At 39.5% G+C, this 23,612-nt stretch overlaps 2 long non-coding RNA genes across 3 annotated transcripts in view; one reads left to right on the top strand and one right to left on the bottom strand.

The window, feature by feature from the left end:
• LOC115287603 overlaps positions 1–22,364 on the bottom strand; it is a 42,663-nt gene extending 20,299 nt beyond the window's left edge. Inside the window, exons 1-3 of one of the 2 annotated variants that reach the window (XR_003906559.1) lie at positions 22,281–22,364; positions 18,062–18,257; positions 16,047–16,127 (exon numbers count right to left, since the gene is read on the bottom strand). This is a non-coding gene — a long non-coding RNA (uncharacterized LOC115287603). Of the gene's footprint in view, positions 1–15,746; positions 16,128–18,061; positions 18,258–22,280 lie in introns of those variants that run through there. The other variant, XR_003906560.1, reaches the window with a different exon arrangement.
• LOC115287602 lies at positions 12,346–15,378 on the top strand. Its single transcript, XR_003906558.1, has 3 exons — positions 12,346–12,501; positions 13,730–13,887; positions 15,071–15,378. It is a non-coding gene; the product is annotated as an uncharacterized LOC115287602 (long non-coding RNA).
• Positions 22,365–23,612: the final 1,248 nt, after the last annotated feature.

Raw genomic sequence — 23,612 nt, 5'->3', positions numbered from 1 at the left:
AAAAATAATGAATATTTCCTACAATCTCAGTTTCCAGGCTGATAGGCCCACCAACTACCCAGAACAGAATAAGAGTTAAAAATGGACGCCCACCTAAGACTATCATAATAAAACTTTCAGTTATGTACTCTCAGCATCTATAATAGTGCCTAGCACACTGTAAGCACTCAATTAACTTGTACTGACGAGTAAACAAAATATCCAAAACAAGAGGGACAAAGAAATAGAACTTCCAGTTTCTGAGGTGTGGTGGGGCAGGGAGTTTTAATAGAACAAATCAAGCATCAGACTGTCATCTGTCTTGTCAATGGCAACACCCAAATCTGGAAGACAATGGAGAAAATGCTTTCAAAATTCAGAGGGAGAATACATTTCTACACTCTGGAAAAGTATTAAATGTAGAAATGGAGATATTTTTGGATATGCAAGGTCTCAACAGTTCTACTTCTTTGTGCTCTTTCTCAGGAAGGTTCTGAGCTGTGTCCTTCACTAAACAAGGGAACAAACCAAGAAAGCAAAAAACATAAGAAGCAGGAAGTAGGATCTAAGACTAGACAGACGTGAAGACAATCTCCAGAATGAGGATAAATGGGTATCAGTCTCCTAACTGGAACTAACCCATCTGACCCAAATTGGAGTAAGCAAGTCTGATTTCTTCCAGAAGACAAAATGGTTAGAGTTTCTGGTTCATTTTAATATATTAAAAGGAGAATTATATAATTGTAGGGGAGTTTGGATTTGTATGAAGTATAAAGAAAACTAAGCAAACAACAATTAAACAGTCATGACAAGAAGTCCAGGCAATATAGGAGTGTGTGTAGTAAAGGAAAAGTGGTCACAGTGGTCTACGGGTGTTAGCTATGAATAGCACTTGCCTGTTCATAATAATGTGAATATTGAATACCAGACATAATGAAAATCACAGTAGGACTGTCTTAGTCTATTTGGGTGGCTATAACAAACTACCATAGACTGGGTGGCTTATAAACAATAAAAATATATTTCTCACAGTTCTAGAGGCTGGAAAGTCTCACATCCAGGCACTGGGAGATTCGGTGTTTGTTGAAAGCCAGCTTCTTGATTGAGAGATGGTCCCTTCCGGCTCTAACCTCACATGGCAGAAGGGGCAAGGGACCTCTCTGGAGTCCCTTTATAAAGGCATTAATCCATCCCATTCATGAGGCTCCACCCTGTGATCTAATCATCTCCTGAAGATCCCACCTTCAAATGCCATCGCATTGGGGATCAGGTTTCATGTAAGATATTTGGGGGGGGGGGGGGGGAACACAATCATTCAGACCACAGCAGACTATATTTAGAGAATGGGCAGTGGGGGCAAGAGCTCCTGTGGGAGTGGGAAATCTGGGAGACAGAGTTAAATCCTCACCTCGTAGAGGTGCCAGTAGAGAATGCCTAAAATGAAAACCCACAAAACAACAATCCAAGCACATGAGCAATATGGAGGTAAATACTTTAAGAGTCAGCTGTTGGAGGGGAGCGGGGAATGAAAGCTGTTGCTTCTAGGTTCTAAGAAATGGGGTAGAGAGTTGGGAATTAGAGACTGTTGTTTTCAAAGCAAACCTTGAAGGACTATTTGATTCTTTACATTATGTGTAGCTTCAATAAGAATGAAATGTAAATGAAAAAATATCAGGCCCTGGAAGTGTACTGCTTGAGTACAGATCCAGTTCCTCACATTTACTAACTGCAAGATGTTAGGCAAGTTATTTAATTTCTTTCAGCATCAGTGTCTTCATGTGAAAAATGGGAATCGTTAATGGTACTTATTTTATAAGGTCATTGAGAAGAGTATATTAAGTAAATAAAACCTATAAAGCCTTAGCACCACTCCTGGTCTACATTCTGGCATTTTGGGGCTTCCTTTTGCTTTGTTTCTTACCAATCTTCGTATTTTCTTCACTCAGTCTTTCCCAGTATTCTCCAAGAATTATCACATTTCAGATTAGATCAGTTTCTCAGATATTAGGCCCAATTCATTAGGCTTAGAATTCTGAGTGCTCTCTAATACATTGAAGGACAATACCAATAATATCTTATTACATGTCAAAAAAGCATATATAGCATGATCACATCCACATGTGTATGAGGAATTCTTCCAGAATTTATTTGGAAATATATATACCATGAATTATGAGTGATCCTCGCTTTATTCTTTATTATCTTTTTTTAGCATAATAGATATACAATACTCTATAAAATCAGAAAATACTTAAAGACAACTCTGTCATAAATTTGCAATTTCATAATTTAACCCTAGTTTAACTCTTTAAGAGCCAATGTGTTTCCAGTGGCACTTTACCATCCCTGCCCAACAAAGCCACCTGTTTGGAGCCAAAATTACACCAATTTGCCAATAAAGAAATTGAGGTTCACTGATGTGTCTGAAAGCCACAATCAGAAAGGGACAAGTTAAGACATAATTTCAAGTTTTTTCATTCTAAGCTTAGTGTTCTTTCTATTATATGAACTAAGCACCTATCGCTCTGGTCTCAAATTTATGATATAAAGGTGTGGAGTAGATGCTCTTTGAATTCCTACAGCCCTAACAGTGCACTAATTACCTACATAATATGACAAGAGTAGGCCCGTGACATGAACAACATTCACTTCTTCCACAAAGGGAGTGTGGATTTCATCAGACCCCAAAGTCTGTGTGATCGTGAGGTCCAAGTTCCTTGCATACAATTTTCACTCCCTGTCTTATTCATAAATACTAAGGCACAAAAGAGCTTTGGGTTTTATTTTCACTTTTGCAATCACTTGGGAATCTTACGAAGGCTGAGCAAGAGATTTGGAAACTCATAATGCATTTCCCAAGAAGCTGCAAAGGTTGTGAAATTCACAGGGCTCTAATCTCCCCAAGAGAATGGGAGCTGACTGGACAGCTCATTTCCAGTAATGTTCCCGGGTAATTCTCTGGAAATAATGGAGAGGGCATTGTAGTTACAGCCCAGTTGTAGGCTCCCAGTGAAGGGACACCCACAGGACTTTCTTTTCCTTCTGTCCCAGACTACACTCAGCAAGCTGCACTTAGCCGCCAGGAAAGGCCATAAATGATATAGCTTAGCCCACTCCCCTGATAGAGCTCAGAAGATACAAAAACCAAGTTGTTGCCAGTGACAGAGTTTCAAACTGGATACAAATCAAAGAGACAGAGTGGGATTGCTTTTTGCTCAGCTCTTGGCTAAACTGTGTGTAATTAACTGTGTGATCCACTTTTTCAGTCATTCCACTCTACTTGCTGACCCCTCACAGCAATTAGTCAGAGGTCTTCTTCAGGCTGAGTGATTTTAGGCCTTGGTAAATTATGCCTCTGTGAGTGATAACCTTTAGTCTATGCTCAAAGGCCTAGGATCAACTCTTGAGAAAATTCTTCTGAAAAACAAATCACTATGAAACTGTTCTGAGAGCTGATTGTATTAAAAAAAAAAAATCCTAAACACCCTTCGTAAGCACCCATAAGCCACTTGTGAAGACCGTCTAACACATCGATTAGAAGTTACTGGCCCTTGAGCATGCAGATATTTAATGAGCCATTAAATAAAGTTAATTGTTATAACACTGCAGAGCCAAAAAATCCATCCTGACATTTGTTTTCCCAAACATGCATAAGGGAGATTTAAAACTGGGAGAGGGGTGATGGTGGTGATTATATTTCAGGGACTACTCTGAGCTTTTACCCAGTCTGGCCTTTTAGTGTCCCTTCTCAGCAGGACTCTGTCCCAACCTACCTCATGCTTGGAGCTTTCTCCCTCTCCCCAATAAAATGTCATCCTGTAAACAATATGATAAAATCAGTCAAAATGGTGTGTAAAGGCCAGTTGAGTTTATAGTGTTCCCTCTTGCAGGGATATATTCATTTTAGTAGCTCTTAGGACAAATGAGAGAGTCTGGAATCAGGGTTTACTCTGGAGGAGGGAGCAATATGGAAGCTAAGTAGTATGGATTCTGTCACTTAGCTCCCGAGGGCAATGTGAGAACCTTCATTGATAAGGCCCAAGGGGTGGTATAATCCACATGAAATTAACTGTTTGGAACTCGCTCAGAGTCTATTGGCTTCTGCTCTGGACTGGTAACTAGAAAACAATGCATTTAGCGTTCATGACCCTTGCTAATGGGAGCCTGTGAAATATCTAGGGGATTACAACTTTGAGAACTCTAACAGGAAATGTTTACAAAGTTTTGGACACGTACAAGCTTCCCCCAAAGGGCCTCAAACTTACAGACTCTGCTGAGATGTCAGTTTGGATGGAAGGGCCTCTGAGACCTTCAAGTAAGTCGCTGTGTGAGTGAGCGAGGCCAGCACACTGCCTGTCTGTGCGTCTCGTCTTCCTCGTGTTGGCCTCAATTTGTTTCATAGGCAGTCAGTCGGTCATCTCCTTTTTCACGTCTCCCAATTGTTAGTTCTGACAGCACAGGTCAGCTCTAAGAAAGTGATTGTTCTTAGTGAGGCAACCGAGTCTTAGTGTAGATTAGTGTGTGGATTATATAACTGGGAGTTAATTTCAGTTTGTGACATGAATACGTCTTTTCTATCAAACCAACAAAAGATTAAAGTGTTTTAGTGAGTATTCAGTGCAAAAGTTGTCCTAGTGAAAATGAAATTTGGGGTGAAAAATGAAAAGGCAGTAATCTATCCCACAGATATGCCCCAAAATGTGTTAAAATGACCTATGTCTCAGCTTATATAATGCAGTATTGTTTGTAATATCAAAAGGTTGGAAATCATTCCAATGTCCATCAACAGTGGATTCATCAAATAAATTACAGTACACCCATCAATGGAATATCATGAAGACCTATAAAAGAATGAACAAGTTGTATACCGTTATGGAAAGATCACTAATATGTATTAATAAAGATTAAAAAATAAGGCAGAGGTATTGTAAAAAAGGGGCAGAGGGAACGATTATATTTACATATTTGCTTATAAAGGCAGAGACAATCTATGAGATGTTCCCCAATAAACTGTAACTCCAGCGGCAGAGGGGACAGGACAACAGGGTACAGAGACAGGAAAGGGAAAATTTTTGAGACACACTTAAGAACCTTTAGAATTATTTGGGGCATCTGGGTGGCTCAGTTGGTTAAGCCTCCTACTTCAGCTCAGGTTATGATCCCATGGTTCATGGGTTTGATCCCTGCATCAGGTTCTGTGCTGACAGCTCAGAGCCTGGAACCTACTTCAGATTCTGTGTCTCCCTCTCTCTCTGCCCGTCCCCTCCTGGTGCTCTGTCTTTCTCTCAAAGAGAATGGATGGACATTAAAAAAGAATTATTAATTATGTGAATGTGTTATCTTCTCAAATATAAATTGTATTAATTTTTTATTTAAGAGGTAAATAAAGAAATAAGTTAATTTATTTAATAGGTAAATAAAGGTAAATAATTTGCAAGGTGTTGAGTCTATGCATAGGAAATGACATGCCCATCAAAGGCAGGAGAAGAAAGCCAAGAAACAATATAAAAGCTTTATTTTTCTCAATTTTGGAAATTTCAAAAATTTTCAGTATTACCGTTTAGAAATTTTAAACAATTATTATGTGATGAACATATCTGGCCATTCATGACCAGTTGAATCTGTGGGTGTCAAATGGGAAAATAATGACAAGTTGTATTGTTTAGTGAGGACTGTATTTTTTCCATGCTGTGTCTTAGTAGACCCTTCACCAGAAAATCCCGTTCATCTTGGTGAATATAGTGACTGAGCTGTCAACATCCACTCAACTCCATCTTTAATATTAGCTATCATATTGTTGAGTTGCCAGTGACTGGCCAAGGTTAATTTAAGCCAGTCACTGAATCCCATGTCCTTTACTAATGTTTGTTTTTTAATGTTTGTTTGTTTATTTTGAGAGAGGCAGAGACAGTGCCAGTAAGAGAGGGGCAGAGAGAGGCGGGGGGGAGAAGAAAATCCCAAGCAGGCTCCACGCTGTCAGTGCAGAGCCCTACACAGGGTTTGAACTCCCCAAGTGGTGAGATCATGACCTGAGCCAAAACTAAGAGTCTGATGCTCAACCAACTGAGCCACCCAGGTTCCCCTCACTTACTAATGTTTAATTTGTTCAGGGATGAACAACCTGCACCAATCTAAAAAAGTTTTGCATAATTTTGGTTTTCTATTTCTGTTCTAATTTATAGTTAATATTTTCATAGCAATTTTATTATTTGTGGTTTTCTTCATATGTGTTCTCGGTTACCACGGAACTTAGAGAATGGTATTTGTAAAGAGATTCCTTGATGGCCAAGAGGTTAGGGCAACAGGAATTGGACTCCTTTTATAAAATATTTCCTCTATGTGAAGGCAGATCCCACAACAACTCCATACAGCTCTCCAGTGTCTGCCTGACATTGAACCTAGCTCCCTGGGACAGCACTGGATACTGATTCTCTTCCAGAGGTTGGCACGGTTCTTCTGTAACAGGTCGGATAGTAAATATTTTGGGCTCTGTGTACCATGTCACAACTACTCAACTCTGTCCTCGTGGCCAGAAGCAGCCATCAGCAACATGGCAAACACACGTGCTTGGCACCTTTCCAATAAGCTTTTATTTACAAAAACAGGGTTGGGGCCATAATTTGCTGACCCTTGTTCAATTCTATTTTGTTTTTAAAATTCAGCCTCTAAGCAGATCACTCCATTTTAGGGATGATACCCAGAATAAGTCATATGCATATAAAGCGATTTGTATCTAGTGATGTGATAACCTGGCCTTCTATAGAGGGTGGTAGAGACACAAACTTCAGATTCAGAGGAAATTGGTTGAGATTTCAGTTCTGCTCTGCAGTAGCTGTACAGCCTGGAGCCTCCCTCCTATCTTCATTTTCCCATCTGTGGGATGTGGGTAAGAGTCCTACTTTAGAGAAGTGTTGCAGTGATTAAGTGGCGGCATATGTTAAGTGCCTGAATCAAAGAAAGTGCCCCCAAAATAGAATTTTTCCCTCCAACCCCACAGCAATATCCTCCCCTCCACACATACACACAAGAATTGGGCAACACCCCAACTTCATCCACACATATTTGTACACTCTCTTTTCAATGGCTAATCTTACAAATTCAAAATTCATTCTATTTAGCTTCAATTTCAGATGATGCTGTTTAAAAAAAAAATCTGTCCTCAATTTCTGGGAATAGATTTCATTTGGTTCTTGAGACCTCTTACGTGTTAATGACAGCCAAATATTGCAGGACGCCAAAGCATAAAATAAAATAAAAAAAGCCTTGACCCTAATAACTCTCAAGTAAAGGCAAGTTATAGAATAATCAGATTTTAAAAGGCCACAATCAAAAGAGATCTTGCAGAAAGAGTAACAAAACTAGACTCAAATGTTTGCTATGATCATGACTATGCTTTTTAGAATTGGTTTTACATAAAATCTCTTAGGCAATTAATTCACTTCCAGTGCCAGAAGTAGTGAGTTGTGAAAACAATACTACTTGAAATTATTCCCTTTTGGAAAACTAATTAAAAATATGCATAGATACATGAGGCACTAGTGATAGGAAGTACTCTATAGCAGGAGAGCAATTCTGTGTGTTTACTTAGTTGTATAAACATACGTGGATATGACAAAATTGAGTATACTTAGCATATACTTTTTTGAATGGGGCATCGTTAGCTTCTCCTATATTTAGAAAATAAAAAAGAACTTCATTTTCACTAGGAAAATCATTAGAACCAATGCTATGGTGGTATTTAATATCTGTAAAGTAATAATGTCTTCAAGAAAATAAGATAAAAGCATTATAATTTTAGAAAATAAAAAGTTCCCCAATAAATGAGAGAGATTATGGTTTTAAGCATGGGAATTAAGAATGTGGTGTAATGATCAAGGAGATCTGGCCTTAAATCCTGGGATCAGAACTCTTCAATATGTGACTCATTGCATTTGTTTCTTGTTCGTTTGTTCATTTATTTATTCATTCATTCGCCAAATAGACATTTATTTAAAAATTACCAGGGCACCTGAATGGCTCAGTCGGTTAAGTGTCTGACTTCAGCTCAGGTCATGATCTCGTGGTTCATGAGTTCGAGCCCCACATCAGACTCTGCATTTAGGAAGCACTGTGCTAGGAACATAATTTGTTTCAGGGAAAATGCCTAGATAGTTGATTAGTATGCTTTGTAATTGTTGCTATAGAAATTTGTACCAATAGCTGAGATAGCAGTACAGAGGGAAGGAATCACTCCAGAAAGGTCAAAGAAGAGTGTGGGGAGAGAGGTGGTTATGGAGGCTTCATAGATAATGCAAACAGCATTTGAACTAGGTATGTGTAAGGATGAAAAACCATGAAATTCTAGAGTAAAAAACATGATCAAAATTCAAAAAGCATAAAAGTCCACTTCGCATCTGAGTATAGTTGTGTGTAGTTTGATATGAGTGGAACATGGCTTCATGGCAGTGGGTGGCGAGTTTCATGCTATGCTATGAATCTTGGTCCTTCACTCAGTTGGCCAGTGATCCCTTGACCACCCGATTAGTTTTTCCTCTTTAAGTCTATGTTTTGAATGGCTGAAAACCCATTGTATTAGTGAAGTGCTTTCAGGTTTCAAGGAGCATAGCACAAGGCATGCTTCTGATCCTGGGTGATTGGAATTTATTACAAAGATACAAAAAGAAATTAGGAGGCAAGAGAAGGGAGCCATTTTAATGGATCAATCCTCAGGAAGAAGCAGTCTCCAGAATCACAAAGCAATTCTAATATCCCAAAAGCAATACTGGGGCTGCTCTCACATAGATGGGCATTTTATTCTTCTTACACAAGATACCTTTCCATTCACTTGATTCAGCTTCTCTTTTCTCTGCTTCTTCCTCCTGCTATTATTACTGACCTCTGGCTACTTAGTTTATTTATCTCATGGATTTTACTCATTGCCTTTACTCTCTGCTTAGTTTTCTGGCTCCTATTCCAGTTTGCTTAAAGCATCTCTCTGTGTGTTCTGTGCAGAAAAGAGTTAATGAAAGGCCCAACACTACTATTCTTAGATAGACCTGCTTGCAAGGCTGGCCTTGACTAGCATCTGAGAACTTGGGTTTCAAGAGGGTTCTGACCATTTGCTAAATGGTATGAGTAGCTCATGCTGCCTAAACTGTTTGTACAAACAATATGGCTTATGCTTTCCTTCTGGGAGTCAGGAATTTGGTATGGACCAGGAAGAGGACATCCATGTGACCAGTCCTCAAAAAAACCTTGAGTGCCAATCTGTAATAAGCTTCCCTGGTAGAGAGCATTTCATACCTGTTGTCACAGTTTGTCACTGGAGGAAATAAGTTCCTCTTGTGTGACTCCACTGGAAGATTCTGGGAAGCTTATACCTGATTTCCTCCAGACTTTGCCTTATGCACTCTTTTCCTTTAGTCATTTTGCTCTGGATCCTGTTGCTATAATAACCATAAGTATGACTATATGCTGAGCCCCATGAATCCTCCTAGCAAATTACTGAACCTGGGGGTGACCCTGAGAACCCCCGACACAACTTTGCTTTCAGACTCCTAAAAAAAGAATATCTTATTCACACTCAACCACTTAGTCCTTATTACAGTCCGATCTCAGGCTATCTCTGCATCCTCATCTCCTATCACTCCGTCAGCCCTTGTTCTAGGTCCGCCATATTCCTTACTTCCACCATTCTGAACATGCTCCTGCTTTAAGGCCTTTGAAATCACTGTTCTCTTGGTGTGTGACGTTCCCCCCAGAACTGCATGGCTGTTCCTCACCATGTTCATGTCCCTGCTCACATGTCACCTAACTAAACATCCCTTCCTACCCACATACCTTAACTATATGTATCCCTTTGCCTACACCAATTATTCAGCACTAATCGGTATTTTATAATATATTGTTTATCACCTATCTTTCCCAACCAGAGTATAACTGAATGACCCAACTAGAGTATAACTGAATGAAGGCTGGGACTTTGTTTTGTCTACCACCTTATTTTTAGTAGCAAGAACAGTGCTTGGCACACAGAAAGGACACAATGTACATACACTATGGTTGCAGAAGGAATGAATTAATAAATAATACACCTCTGCTGGGCATATTTTTCATACCGGGCCACATTATATGCCTTTAGGTCAAGCCTTGTGGTAGAGACTGCTGATCATCCACTAGTATCTACCCTCTCCTTATTTTGTAGTAGTAGAACTCCTGATTTCTGGCCGGTCACGTGGCCACCAGTACATTTCCCAGCCTCCTGTGCTGATGCGAATGGCTATGTCTGAAAGTACAGGCCAAAGGGATAGAAGAGGAAGTTGGAAGTGTAACTTCCAGAAAATATCCTTAATTAGAGTGGGTTCTACTTTTCTTCTCCCTCTCCCTTCCTATTGGGTGGAATTGGTTGTGATAATTTAGCTCTGGCATCCATATTGAATCATGAGGCAACCTTAAAAATGGGAGGTATTGTTGCCCAACGGAGCAATAGGTAGAAGGGACAAATACTAATCCTGAACCTACCTCTGGACTTTGGCAGAAACCAGAAATAAACTTCTATCTTGTTTAAACACAGCCATGTGGGATTTTGTCTCATTCGAAGGTGGTTCTAATCCTAACTAACAAAAACACTAATTTCCAGTCCAACTTCTTGAAGCCAGGTGGTAGAGTTACACAGTACAAAGCATGAAACCATATGGAGTATTGTTTGTTTATTTCTAAAGTTTATGTATTGATTTATTTAGAGAGCGAGCATGGGGGAAGGGCAGAGAGGGAGAGAATCCCAAGCAGGCTCCCTGCAGTCAGCGCTCCATCTCGCCAACGTGAGATCATGACCTGAGCTGAAATCAAGAGTTGGACACTTAACCCACTGAGCCACCCAAATGCCCCTATTTAAAGGAAGCTGTGGGCATAACAGGAAGGCTGGCAAGCTAAATGTTATCCTGTAGGGAATGTCAGCTATGGAAAAACATTATAATAATGTCCCCCAGGGAGTCACACTTTCCTGTATCCACATGCATTTTTGCAATATGATGCTGCCACTCTTTCCATCAAGATGCAGAGGTTATCTCTCCACTCCCTTGAATCTGGGCTGGTCTTGAGATTGTCCTTGACCAACCGACAGTGACAAAAGCAACACTGTGAGTTCCAGAGTCCTAGCTGTAAGAGACCTTGAGTGGTGCGGGCGAGGCCATCAGAAATCACTTGCAGACGGCCATCCTACAGAATAATAGATATAAAGTCGTTGCTCTTTTAAGCCACTAAGTTTTGAAAAGATTTGTTATGTAGCAACAGATACCTGAAAATTAATCTGAGTGAATATTTGTTTCTTGGTGCATGAAGATCCTAAAACAGGTTATAAGTTAAAAGTGTTTAAATTAATTGAATTTGGTAAGTTTCAAGGAGAAATATAAAATCTTTAGCTTACCCAGTTTAGTGTTAAAAATGAGAAGCACAAGTTTTAATTAATAATTAAAATAAATATTAAAAAGCAGTAGCATGGATAGGAGAAGGGCTGTTAGGTGGGAAATTGGTAGAACTGAGTGATGGTCCTCCTATCACTAAGTAATTTTATGGCCTTAAAAAAGGCGCCTCCCCTTCTGGTGTCTCATTTTCCTCAGGTGTGACAGGGGGACCATCTTATTGCTCACTTACTCATTTATTCCAGAATCACTGATTACCTCTAATTTTGGGAGCGACTATCACGAAGAGTGATATGAAAGGAGATTTCTACTTTCTACTTATATATTTCTGTATGATTTGATTTAAAAATAAAAATAGGGGGGCACCTGGGTGGCCTAGTTGTTGAGCGTTTTGATTTTGATTCAGGTCATGATCTCAGGGTCGTGGGATACAGCCCTGCTTTGTGCTGAGCGTGGAGTCTGCTTAAGAGTCTCTCTCTCCCCTTGCCCCTTTCCCCTCCTCACTCCAATGTAAAAAAAAAAAAAAATTAAAAATTAAAAACAAACAAATAAATAATAAAAACAGATTCATTTAACATCAGCAAAGATCATAAAAATGTTATGAATTATGTCTGTACCCAAATTGATATGCTAAAGTCCTAATTCCCACAACTACAAAATTTGCTCATTTTTTAAAAACTTATTTATTCATTTTGAGAGAAGAGAGAGGCAGAAAGAAGGGAAATAGAGAACCCAAGCAAGTTCCACACTGTCAGCACAGAGTCCAAAGTGGGGCTCAAACTCACGAACTATGAGATCATGACCTCAGCTGACATCAAGATTTGGACACTTAACCGACTAAGCCACGCAGGTGCCCCCAAAATGTGCCTATTCTTAAACACAGAGCCTTTAAAGAGGTGGTTAAGTTAAACTGAGGCTGTTGGGGTGAGTCCTAATCCAGTCTGACTGGTGTCTTTCTAAGGAGAGGACATGTGGGTGCGTAAAGAGACACCAGGGATCCCTTCTCACAGAAGAAAGATCGTGTGAAGATACAGTGAGAAGGCGGCCATGTGCAAAGCCAAGGAGAGAGGCCTCAGGAGCAACCAATCCTGCGGACACCTTGACCTTAGATTTATAGATTATGGTAAGGCAAATTTCTGCTGTTCAGACCACCTAGACTGCAGTATTTTGTTGGGGCAGGCCTTACAAACTAATACAGATGTTTCCTATTCAAAAAGAACTGGTATCTTCAATGGGCACAGGGTCCCTATTCTTGAGGTGCTCATGTTCCAATAGGAGAAACACTGACTGTTAATACAATGCAGTATGATAACACTACAGTGGAACGATGTAAGGAATGCTATGGGAGTCCAGAGGAGGGGAACCTAACGGGCTGCGGAGAGGGAGACGAAGGTGGCTCCAGTGGGGAGAGATCAGAAAACCTACCCTATGGGTGAGATGCCATCTTCATGCTGAGGGAAGGGTAGGGGGTAATAACAATCATGATTACTGGCCTCTCTGCTGACCCTCTGTGCTTGGCTGTCATATGGAGCTTCGGTCCTACATAACAGTTTCAAGGATCAGTAAAATCTCAACAAACACACAGACACAAAATGGAGAATGCGAATACTGATGTAGTATGGTCAGTACTGTTTTACTTAAAAAAATAAAAAAGGCATGTGATCTACCATTCTCACTGGATCAAAGACATTTGAACATAAAAAACAGAAAGGACATTACCTCATAATAAAAAACAACTCTTTCAATTAAATACATTTAGGGGCGCCTGGGTGACTCAGTCAGTTGAGCATCAGACTTTGGCTCAGGTCATGATCTCATGATTCACGAGTTTGAGTCCCATGTTGGGTTCTGTACTGACAGCTCAGAGCCTGGAGCCTGCATCCAATTCTGTGTCTTCCTCTCTCTCTGCCCCTTCTCTGCTCACACTGTCTCTCTCTCTCTCAAAAATATATAAAACATTAAAAAAATTTTTTTTAAATAAATTAAATACATTTAGCTTTAAATTACTTCCCCAGGCCTTAGCTTTTGCACTGCGTACACATCAGTACTCTTAGACAGCATTTCATGGCCACTAGAGTTTCTATGCCACTTTTATCAGTCAGGTTATGAGCACAATATTTGATTTATGTGGCAAAAAAACTCATGGTTTTTCTCTGTCTATATTTTCCATATTCCATAAAAATTGATGACACTAGTTACAGGGCTACTCCGCTAGACTACATCTTTATCCTCTTTCACAACCATATATGATTCTATGGTTAAGTTTTAGCTAATGGGGTGTAAGCTGAAGTAATGCACTATTTCTAGGTCATCTCTATCTTAAAAGATAAGCTACTTTTCCTTTTCCATAGGTAGGAGCACTGAATGTACCCATAACCTAACTTCGGCCATGAGGATGAAGAGATTACCTGAGGGAAACAGTGAAGCAATGACAAATGGAAGGAAGGTGGATCCTGGAGTGACTTTATGCTGTAGAGACTCCCTGCCAAGCTGAACCGCTCACCTTACTGTACGTAACAGGAGAAGGACATGAACTTCCATGTGATTTAAGCCTCTGTATGTGGATGTATACTTTCTGACATTTCATTTTGGGGACAGCTTGGTCTTTTCCCTAATAAGCAAGTCCTGCTCTCTCTTGCTTTTATCATGATATTTGCCTTCCAACTTCCCCTTCAGAAGTTTCATGTCACTCCTATGGCTCCTGCCCACAGAGGATATGTGATCACCTAGGTTACCAGAGAAAGACCCTGACATAAAATTCTATCTAGGTGTGGAATTCCCCCAAGGGAGAGGGCCAGTTACCTTCTTAGTTTTCTTGAGTAGTTTTTCCAGTAAGTCTCCACCTCGTTCCCTTTGACCTATTTAGATGGCAGTTAAGGGAACCGTTCCAGGGGTGGAGGGCTGATCAATCAATGAACACAGCTCAGCCCCAGAACTTTCCACCCTGCCTATGTCACTTCTCTTTTCTATCTGCTGAACACTGCCTCTTTTACTTTCCAGAGAACTAGATAATACACATTCTCTTTCAAATCACTGACATTTCCAATAAATAGTTATTGAATAATTACTTCATAAGGTATAACAGAAAATGATGAACTAGGGAAAGTACTGACTTTTCAGTCTACTTGGAAAAAATAGACAAACAGGCAATTATAAATTAAAGTGAAAAGTTTTATAATTCAGTAAGTATAGACTAGCACAGGAATACTTAGAAGAAGCACCTAATCCTGTGTTTGTGGGAGGGGCTAGTCAACAGTTTAGATGTGCAGAAGGTGAAGTAAGTGTGCACACTGGATGCACAAGACTGTACGTCTGTTAAGAATAATACCTAATTTTAAAACTTCAAATAACTTAGAGCATATAAAGTAAAAAGTGAAAGTTCTTCCCACACACATTAATTTTAATACCCCTTGTGATTTGATAATATTTGTTTGATGTGTTCTGCCAAAGAGGTTTGAAAACAGATATACCAATATATACCTATGTAGGGTTTTATTTTTAAAAAATATAAGATATAATATACATATTGTTATGCAGCCTTTTTCGCCTCACATAATCTTACCATGTGCATATATTTACCTCATTTCAAAAATAGTTCAGAGACTTCCCTACTAATGATTCACTAACTTATTTAATAAATCTCTTCTTTTTCGACATACATATTGTTTTCCATTTTTTTTTCCTTTTCACAGTGCTATTTCAAGGAACAGTCTATCCATTGGACCCAGTGATAAATATCAAGAGAAAAAATTGCAATCTGAAGATCCTGTACCTGCCCAAAATATCATATGCATCTAAGAGAAAAAAAATTTGTTGTAAAGTATCAGAAATTTACCTTCTGCTTTTCTTTCTGGGGAATTTACTTGAGAAATTACTCTAGCAAAATCAAAATCAAAGTAAAGTTGTATCTCAGGGGGACTTGAAGTATATAAAAATAGGAATGAGTAATCAACCCGGTACAAGTTAAAAGACCAGAACAGAGGATCAGAGCATGATTTCTGAATGGGGAACTTAAATATTATAAAGAAATTGATATTTCCCAAATTTAGGCTTCTTTTGACTCCAAAAAAAAATCCTGAGAGGGGTCTGTTTTTGAATCATGACAAAATTTTCTAGAAAAATAAGTAAGAATGGATAAAGAATGTCTGTAACAAAGAGGCTAGGCTGGTATTTGCCTTATCAGATGCTGAAGAATTATGAACGTAACAATTGTTAAAGCATGTTAAGTATTGAGAATCAGCAACTTAGAAATGACAACCTAGAACTAGAACTTATAAAATATAGAAAGATAATAAGATAACATATTTTAAAGATTACAAACTTAAGGATAAGGAATAGTTTCTGTAATAATTAACGTGGAAAAGGAGGAACTTTTGAAGACTATTTTATTAGAACTTTGCATCATAGCACACATACAGGTAAAGAGTTAAAATTCAACCACAAAAAGTTGGGGAAGGTATAGAAGAAAGTTTATATCATCCCTTCTTGAGGAAGGACTCCCTCAAGTAAAAGTGCAATGGAAGAAACCATAGGAAAACATAATAGACTTGACCATGTGAAAATAAAAAGCCACTGTAGTACAAAAAAATCGAGATAAAAGGAAAAGGCAAATCACAAATCAGGAAAGATCTGTACAACATGTACTGCAAACAAAACAGGGTTACTTACTATCACTTGTCAAAACGCCAGTACTGGAGATTCAGTAGGTCTCAGCCTGATCTGTGCCCAAACTTTCACAGATGAATGTGTCTGAAGAAAAAAAACAAAAACAAAACTACACGGGCAGTCTAACTCTAAGTTTACTGTTGACTGCCTTCAAGTGAGAAATCAGTTCTACTGTAAAATTGGAATACATTTCCCTCGTTCACTCACTAACCCACATTCCCTGATGACGATTTCATATCCTGTTCCACACTTTAAAGTTCCAGCATATCCTCCCCATCTTCCCATCTTCACTCTAAATGGATGATCTGGCTTATTTCACTCAGAAAGTAGTATAAACCAGAAGACGATTTCCACACACTCATACCACCATGTCATTCTGCCCCCTAGCATCTCCCCTCTTGTTCCAGAAGAATCTTCAATGCTCCCATCAACACTTTCACAGGGTCTCTTGCTCCCACCCATTCTTACCTACTCAAGCACAAGAATGTGTCTCCGGAAATTCCCTCTATCTACCTAACTATTCTCTTCAGTCCACAGTCATATTATTTTTCACATTAAAAATAAATCTCTTTTGTTCCACTTTTCCCTAATTTCCCCCTTTCTCCCCTCTGCTCTACAGTAATTCCCCTAGAAGGAGTTAGGTATACGTGGTTTACCATTTCCAATTCCTTGACTTCTGTTCTCTCTTGACTCAATCCATCTAGCCTTTCACCAGCTCCTGCGTAACTGCTCTTGTCAAGGTCAGCCGTGATTTTCCTTTCCACTACATCCAATGATCAACCTTTAGTTTTATCTGGCCTGATCCATCAGCAGCATTTGACACAACAATCACCACCTCTTCCCAGAAACATTTGGTTCACCTGGCATCCAGGACACCACTCTCCTTGCTGTGTTCTTCCTGCTCACTGTTTTTCACGACCAATGTGGCTCTCGTGACCCTCCCCCCTCCCCCCAACTGTTCCACTTGGTGGTCTTCCCCATCTCATTGAGTGACAACTTTCTTTCCAGTTGCTCAGACCAAAAGTCTAGAAGTTATTCGATTCATCTCATTTTCTCAAACCCTGCTTACAAGGAGACAGTAAACTTGTTGGCTCTATTTTCAAAATAGACCTAACCTCTCATCACATCTTACCAAGATCACTGTTCCTGTCCAGGGTGCAAGCCACAACATGTCTCAAATGGATTTATACAATAATCTTTTAACTGTCTTTCCTGCTTCCATCCTTGCTCCTTTTATTTCTCCATAGAGTGATTCTGTTAAGTTTGATTAGCATATAGGTCTCTGCTCAAAACATTCCAACAGATTCCTGTCTCAGAGTCAAACTCAAAGTCCTTCCTACATGATAGGTCCCCTTCCCATCCTCATCTTTTACACATTCTCCTTGCTCACTCTCCTTCAGTCGCAGCAGCCTGCTTCCTGTTCCTGGAAAAAGCCAGGCAGCCTAAGCCTTTTCAATGGTTTCCTCCTCTTCTTTTTGTATTTACTCAAATATCATCTTTCCTGCCCATGCTCCCTAGTCATTCCTGCTAAATTCCTATCCCCTCCCTTGCTTCATTTTTCAACTCAGTCCTCATCACCCTCTATTATACTATACATATATATATACACTCATATATACATATACATATACTATACATATATATATTTGTCTATTGTTTCTGTCTACTCCAATTAGAACGCAAGTTCCATGAAGTCAGAGATTTTGTTTGTATTAATTTTTTTTAACTGATGCAGTCCCAGTGCTGGCACATAGTAGTTGTTCAATAAAAGTTTGCTGAAGAAATTAATAAACTATGTTTGATGAATATACAAAGGGTAAATGGGGGTATAAATCTCTTCAAAATTCCTAAAATATCAATTGACAATACATGTCAGAAGTCTTCACTCTACATTCAGTAACTTCACTTTTAGAAATTTATCTCAGCACAGGATTTCCCAAGCTAAAGGAAATAGTGTTCCAGAATATTAATAGGTATGTGGAAAATAAAGAGAATATTTTGAAAAAAAGTCTCTTTACCTGCTGTGGTTCTGACTTGGTGGTACACTTGAGGGATCGCTTGAGGGATTTTAACACGCATTGATGCCGAGTTCCACCACCTTCACAGATTCTGATTTAATTGTTTTGGTTGTGCGCCTTCTCATGATAATGATGATTATGGAGATCTATTAACTCATCAGGGGCTGTAGTGGTACTCTTGTTCACATTTCTGGGCCTGTAATTTTTTTATATACAAAAAGAAGGGGTTAGAGTACATTATCTACATGTAAGCATTCTTCCAACCCAGACACTCCATGTTCACATGGAAAATACTCTTAATTAGGGTGTGTATTGGCTGTTTCTTCCAGGTTACTTCTGGTATATGTGAGTGCTTGCATGTGTGTGAAAGGAGAGAAAGTGTGTGAGCTTTATATAATGCTCTATAGGTCGATTTTTAAAAAAATATTTATTTTTGAGAGAGACAGAGAGTGTGAGTGAGGGAGGGGCAGAGATTCCGAAGCAGGCTCTGTGCAGTCAGCACAAAGCCCAACGTTGGGCTTGAACCCACAAATTGTGAGATCATGACCTAGGCTGAAGTCGGATGCTCAATTGACTGAGCCACCCAGGCATCCCTACAATTCCTTAAAATAAGAAGAGCGTGCAGCTCTTGATCTTGGGGTCGTGAGTTCAAGCCCCACAGTGGGTGTAGAGATTACTTAAGTAAAAACTTAAAGAAAAAAGATTAAATGGTATAACACTCTGAAATAAGAAAAGATACTTATATCATAGAGAAACCAAGAGATAAACATTCCATGAAGAATCATCAAGTCAACACGTGTCAGGCAGGATGTTAGGAGAACCTGTTACATGCTCCTTGTAGGGCCAACTAGAGCATGGTAAGGAACATACATGATTCTGAAACCAAAATAATTGCTTTTGAAAATTAACACTGATTTATTTATTTTTATGTATGTCTTAGTCTATTGGGGCTGCTTTAACAGAACACCATTGACTGGGTGGTTTATAACCAACAGAAATTTACTTCTCACAGCTTTGGAGACTGGGGAGTCAAAGATGCAGGCACCGGCAGATCTGGTGTCTGGCACGGGCCTGCCTGTCTCTTTGTCGTGTCCTCCCAAGGGCTGAGGGAACTTGCGGGGGTCTCTTTTATAAGGGCATCAATCCCACTCCTGAGGGCTCTACCTTCTTACCCAATCATCTCTCAAAGGCCCTGCCTCCAATTCCACATCACATTGAGGATTAGATTTCAACACCGGAGTCTGGGGTGTCACAGGGGCACCTCTATCTTTAGGAACACAGGACAAAGGGAATACACCAGCAAGCAGGGCAGTGACTTTCTGAGGCATCCGGACACACAGTGTGAAAAAGACTTCTGATTGTACAGAGACCTTCTCATGTTCTTTGCATGCTCCTACAATGTCCCTTTAAGTTTGAGGATTATGATACATACTCCCATTCGATAAATCTCCCAATAAAGAAATGACTTTGTTTTATGAATACTGAGTTCAGATGCCAGTAATATTTTGTTTTCTCAGCCGAATAAACAATAAATTCAAGCAGTTATTTAGATGTATGATGCACTTGAAAGAAACTTTTTAGAACACAGAAAGCAAAGTTGTTCACTCTGTCATTAAAAAGATAATGTAGCTCAGTTGAATTAACCTACTTAGGGATGCATTTCTTCCCAAGAGAAACTACAAAGTTATTCCTCACATGGGGACTTCACTGCCCCCGCTGCAATTAGACATTAGGGATTAAATAATGTGTAATTTCACTTATTGCTGTGAACTACAAAGCCTTCAAAAAAATCCAATTTCCCATTTAAGATAGCCAAAGAAATGCCCTTTTAAGGGCAAATAACCTGTTTTATAGATAAAGCTATTTCATGTAACAGTTTTAAATCGTAGCTTCATAACTTACTATAAAATAACTTCCTATAATTATTAAATAATATATTAATAAGAATAAAGTGCTTATAAGTATAAAATGCCTGCTCAGTGTGTGTTAGCATTATATATTGTAAACATTACTAAGCATTACTTATGAGTCTTTTGGTTAAATCTTTTTAAGAGGAGCAAGAAAAGACCATTTCCTTTAGACCTTGCCAATTATGTTACGAAGTAGATTACCTCTGTAATACCAGAATACTATAGTTCTTGTTAATTTTTTGTCAGTTTCACCACACAAAATGTCTAATTTCAATCAGCACTGGTCAGCTATTTGGATGTTGTAATAGTTTGGAATGATGCATAGTGCAAAGAAAGTGAAGATGATTTTGGTGATCCCAGAAGCCAGAACATGTTAGGGAGCATGGGTGTAAGGCTTCCCTTAAGATGGCAACCAAGCAGCCATTTTGCTGTGGGTCAGAGAAGAACTCCTAGCAACACCAAACAACCCCCCCCCCCCCCCCCCCCCCCCCCCCCCCCCCCCCCCCCCCCCCCCCCCCCCCCCCCCGCCCCTGCAGACCTGGAATGTCCCGCGCCATTTGAAAACAGCCAATCATGAAGCTCCAGTTCTCCCCCCACCCCGCCATGGCCCTAAAATGCCCTTACTTGGTAATCTGCCCTCCCAAGACCAAACCCAGAACTCTTTCACCCATAAAATACCTCGCCCTCCCGTACAGGGGTGCCTTCAGGGACTCAACCCCTATGAGTCACGGGAGTCATGGAACCTCTCCCGGGGGCCCCAGACCCCAATAAAGGCTTTCTTGGCTCCGTAACTTGGTCTCTCTCTTTCCTCTCGTCTCTGCCTCCACACACTAAATCTTACAATGGGCATGGGTGGTGGCAAAATTTACAAGAAAACTTTTTTTTATCACTGAGGACCCAGATAACTAGAACCTTATGTACAGGATTCTGATGGAGATCCTTCTGTATTTTACTGGATCTCACTAAACAATACCTTCTTTACACAGAATGGTGGCCTTGAGGTTCTGGCCCTCAGCCTCTCATTATCTCCTAAGTTTATGTTTGGTCTCTGAAAATAAGGAAGTCTGAAGAATGACAGTCTTCGAAGGAAGATTATGAAGTTATCTCATGAATGTAGCAAAGAATCGAGGTATAATCATTATGACCTAACTAGGTGGGCCTCCAAGACGATGGATCTTTTGTTTATTTCATTGACCTGTACATTAGGGAAGATTATCTGAGTGGCAACAGTTGTTTTGCTAGCTATCCTCTTTCTCTTATTAACCATCGTCCTTGAGGAGTGATAGGGGTTAGTTGAAACCAACTGGTCTGGATTGAAGAGTTCCTGCACTGCCCACACCTTCTTGTTTCTTAAGGCTGTCTTTAATTTTGGCAAAAAAGAAAGCACTTAGTTGCCATTTCCTTTCTGAGAACAGCTGAGTTAGTAACGGAAGGAAGTAGATGTTTGGCTGAGTTCTCTTCTGTGGGGTAAGGGCGGGGCTGGGCTGCCCAGCATCAGCTTCTGCTTTTGTGGGGCTTGGTTTCCTAACTGGTTCCTCTTCCTCAATGTCAATAAAGTTAGTGCGAGGAGCTCTCCCTAATCCCCTTTCTGGGACCAAATGACTGAGGGTACGAGGAGTGGCTAATTTGCTTGTTCTAAACTCTCGGCCATACTGTGCTAAAGGTTCTTAATTGGTTTCTTATCTATTGTTAATCTTTTAAAGATCTTGTTCAACCTTAAAAAAAAAAAAAGGTCTGATTTAAATATTGCTTTGTGAGAATATTTGCCTGTGTTGAAGAAGATAGCTTTGAGAAAAATCTAAATGAGGCACCAAGTCCCGCTAGATAATCTTGGTGGAATCAGAGCTTCTGGTATGAAGTGGCAGTAGTCTTTGGGAGCCCTGAGGTTGGATGTTTCATCATGTGTTTTATTTGATGCTGAAATCATACTTATAATATTATTTTACACCACTTTCAGCATTACATCAGTGTCTTTGGCTCTCTGGGCCTTATCTCTCTGTATAATGGGAGCTTCTGATTCCTTAAGAATGTCTTGTTTCTCCAATGAATATGATTATTCTGAAACGCTTCTCAGGCTATAATAATCTATGCCACTTCTTTGCACATGTTTGGGAAGTGGTGATTGATCTAAAAATATTAAGTAAGAATCAAGGAAAAATTACGGCTTCTGCCATGAAAATTCTCTGACTCTTCTCGAAGTTTCTGTTACCATCACAAATAGTTAATTAGATGATTCTTTAAAGCCCTACAGATACATCATACCACTAAAACATTTCATTCTACCACTGTAATTTAAGTCTAAAAATTACCTTTAAGCTGGAGGGCTCTGGAGTCAAGACTGCTTAGATTCAAAACTGAGTTTGGCCATTCTCTAGCTATGTGGTCTCTGGTGAGTTTTATCATCTGTAAAATGGGGATAAAATTTAGCTGTCACCACATAGGATTGATGGAAGGACTATGCAATCATAGTTTAAGCTACTATTGTTTGTCTCTTTTCTTTAAAATTATTTTTTTAATGTTTATTTATTTTTGAGAGTGTGCCTGTGCATGCTTGCGTGGGAGGGGAAGAGAGAGGGGGAGACAGAGGATCTGAAGCCAGCTCTGCAGGGACAGCAGAGAGCCTGATGTGGAACTTGAACTCACAAACCTGTGGGAGTATGATCTGTGCGAAAGTAGGATATTTTACTGACTGGGCCACCCAGATGTTTCTCTTCTTTAATAATAAAAAATAAGTAGGGGAAATAGTATTGAGTCCCTACTATTTGCTAGGCACTGGGTAGACAATATATCTGTGATTCTATGTAATTCTCTGAGGCTAGCTTCCTTTTATTTTTCAGATTTTAAATTATGACTAGAAAGCTTAATCAACTGTCCTAAAGGTCACACAGAGTTGGAGCCCAGGTTTGTTTCTAAAGCACATGCCTCTCCACAACAAGGGGTAAAGAGGTAAAGAAAAAAATTTTTCTCCAGGTTATAGTTTTTCTAGGTTTCTAACTGCTGTTATAGGATTTTTTTGGATGTATAAAAATAATGCATAACTTGATAGAACATGAAAAGACATAGAAGAAACATAAATGCACGTTACTAAGTGAAAGAAGCCAATCTGAAAGGGTTGCATATTATACGTTGCCAACTACATGACATTCCAGAAAAGTAGAGACTAGGGTGACAGTAAAAAGATTAGTGGTTGCAGGGGGAGAGGGAAGGGGAGAGTGGCACATAGATTCTTAGGGCAGTGAAACTACACTGTATGATGCTGTAATGGTGGATACAAGTCATCACACATTTGCCAAACCCATAAAACATAAAACACCAAGAGTGGGCCCTAAGGTTAACTATAGACTTTGGGGGATAATGATGTGTTAATGTAGGTTCATCAACTATAACTAATGTACCACTCCACTGGGGGATATGAAAATGGGAGAGGCTAAGCATGGCTAGGAGTAAGGGATATATGGTAAATCTCTATACTCTCCTCTAAATTTTGCTGTGACTCTAAAACGGCTCTAAAAATTAGTCCATTAAAGAAAAAAAGCATAGAGAAGACAAACAAAGTGACAAAGGAGTGACATGCGAAAAGGGAAGGGGAAGGAAAAAGAAAATACTTGCAAAGGAATTTAACTACTTATCTATCTGCCTAC

This window comes from Suricata suricatta, chromosome 3, assembly GCF_006229205.1.
Source record: "Suricata suricatta isolate VVHF042 chromosome 3, meerkat_22Aug2017_6uvM2_HiC, whole genome shotgun sequence".
In the NCBI taxonomy this organism is placed as follows: Eukaryota; Metazoa; Chordata; class Mammalia; order Carnivora; family Herpestidae; genus Suricata; species Suricata suricatta.
This window is presented reverse-complemented; position numbering and strand designations above follow the sequence as displayed.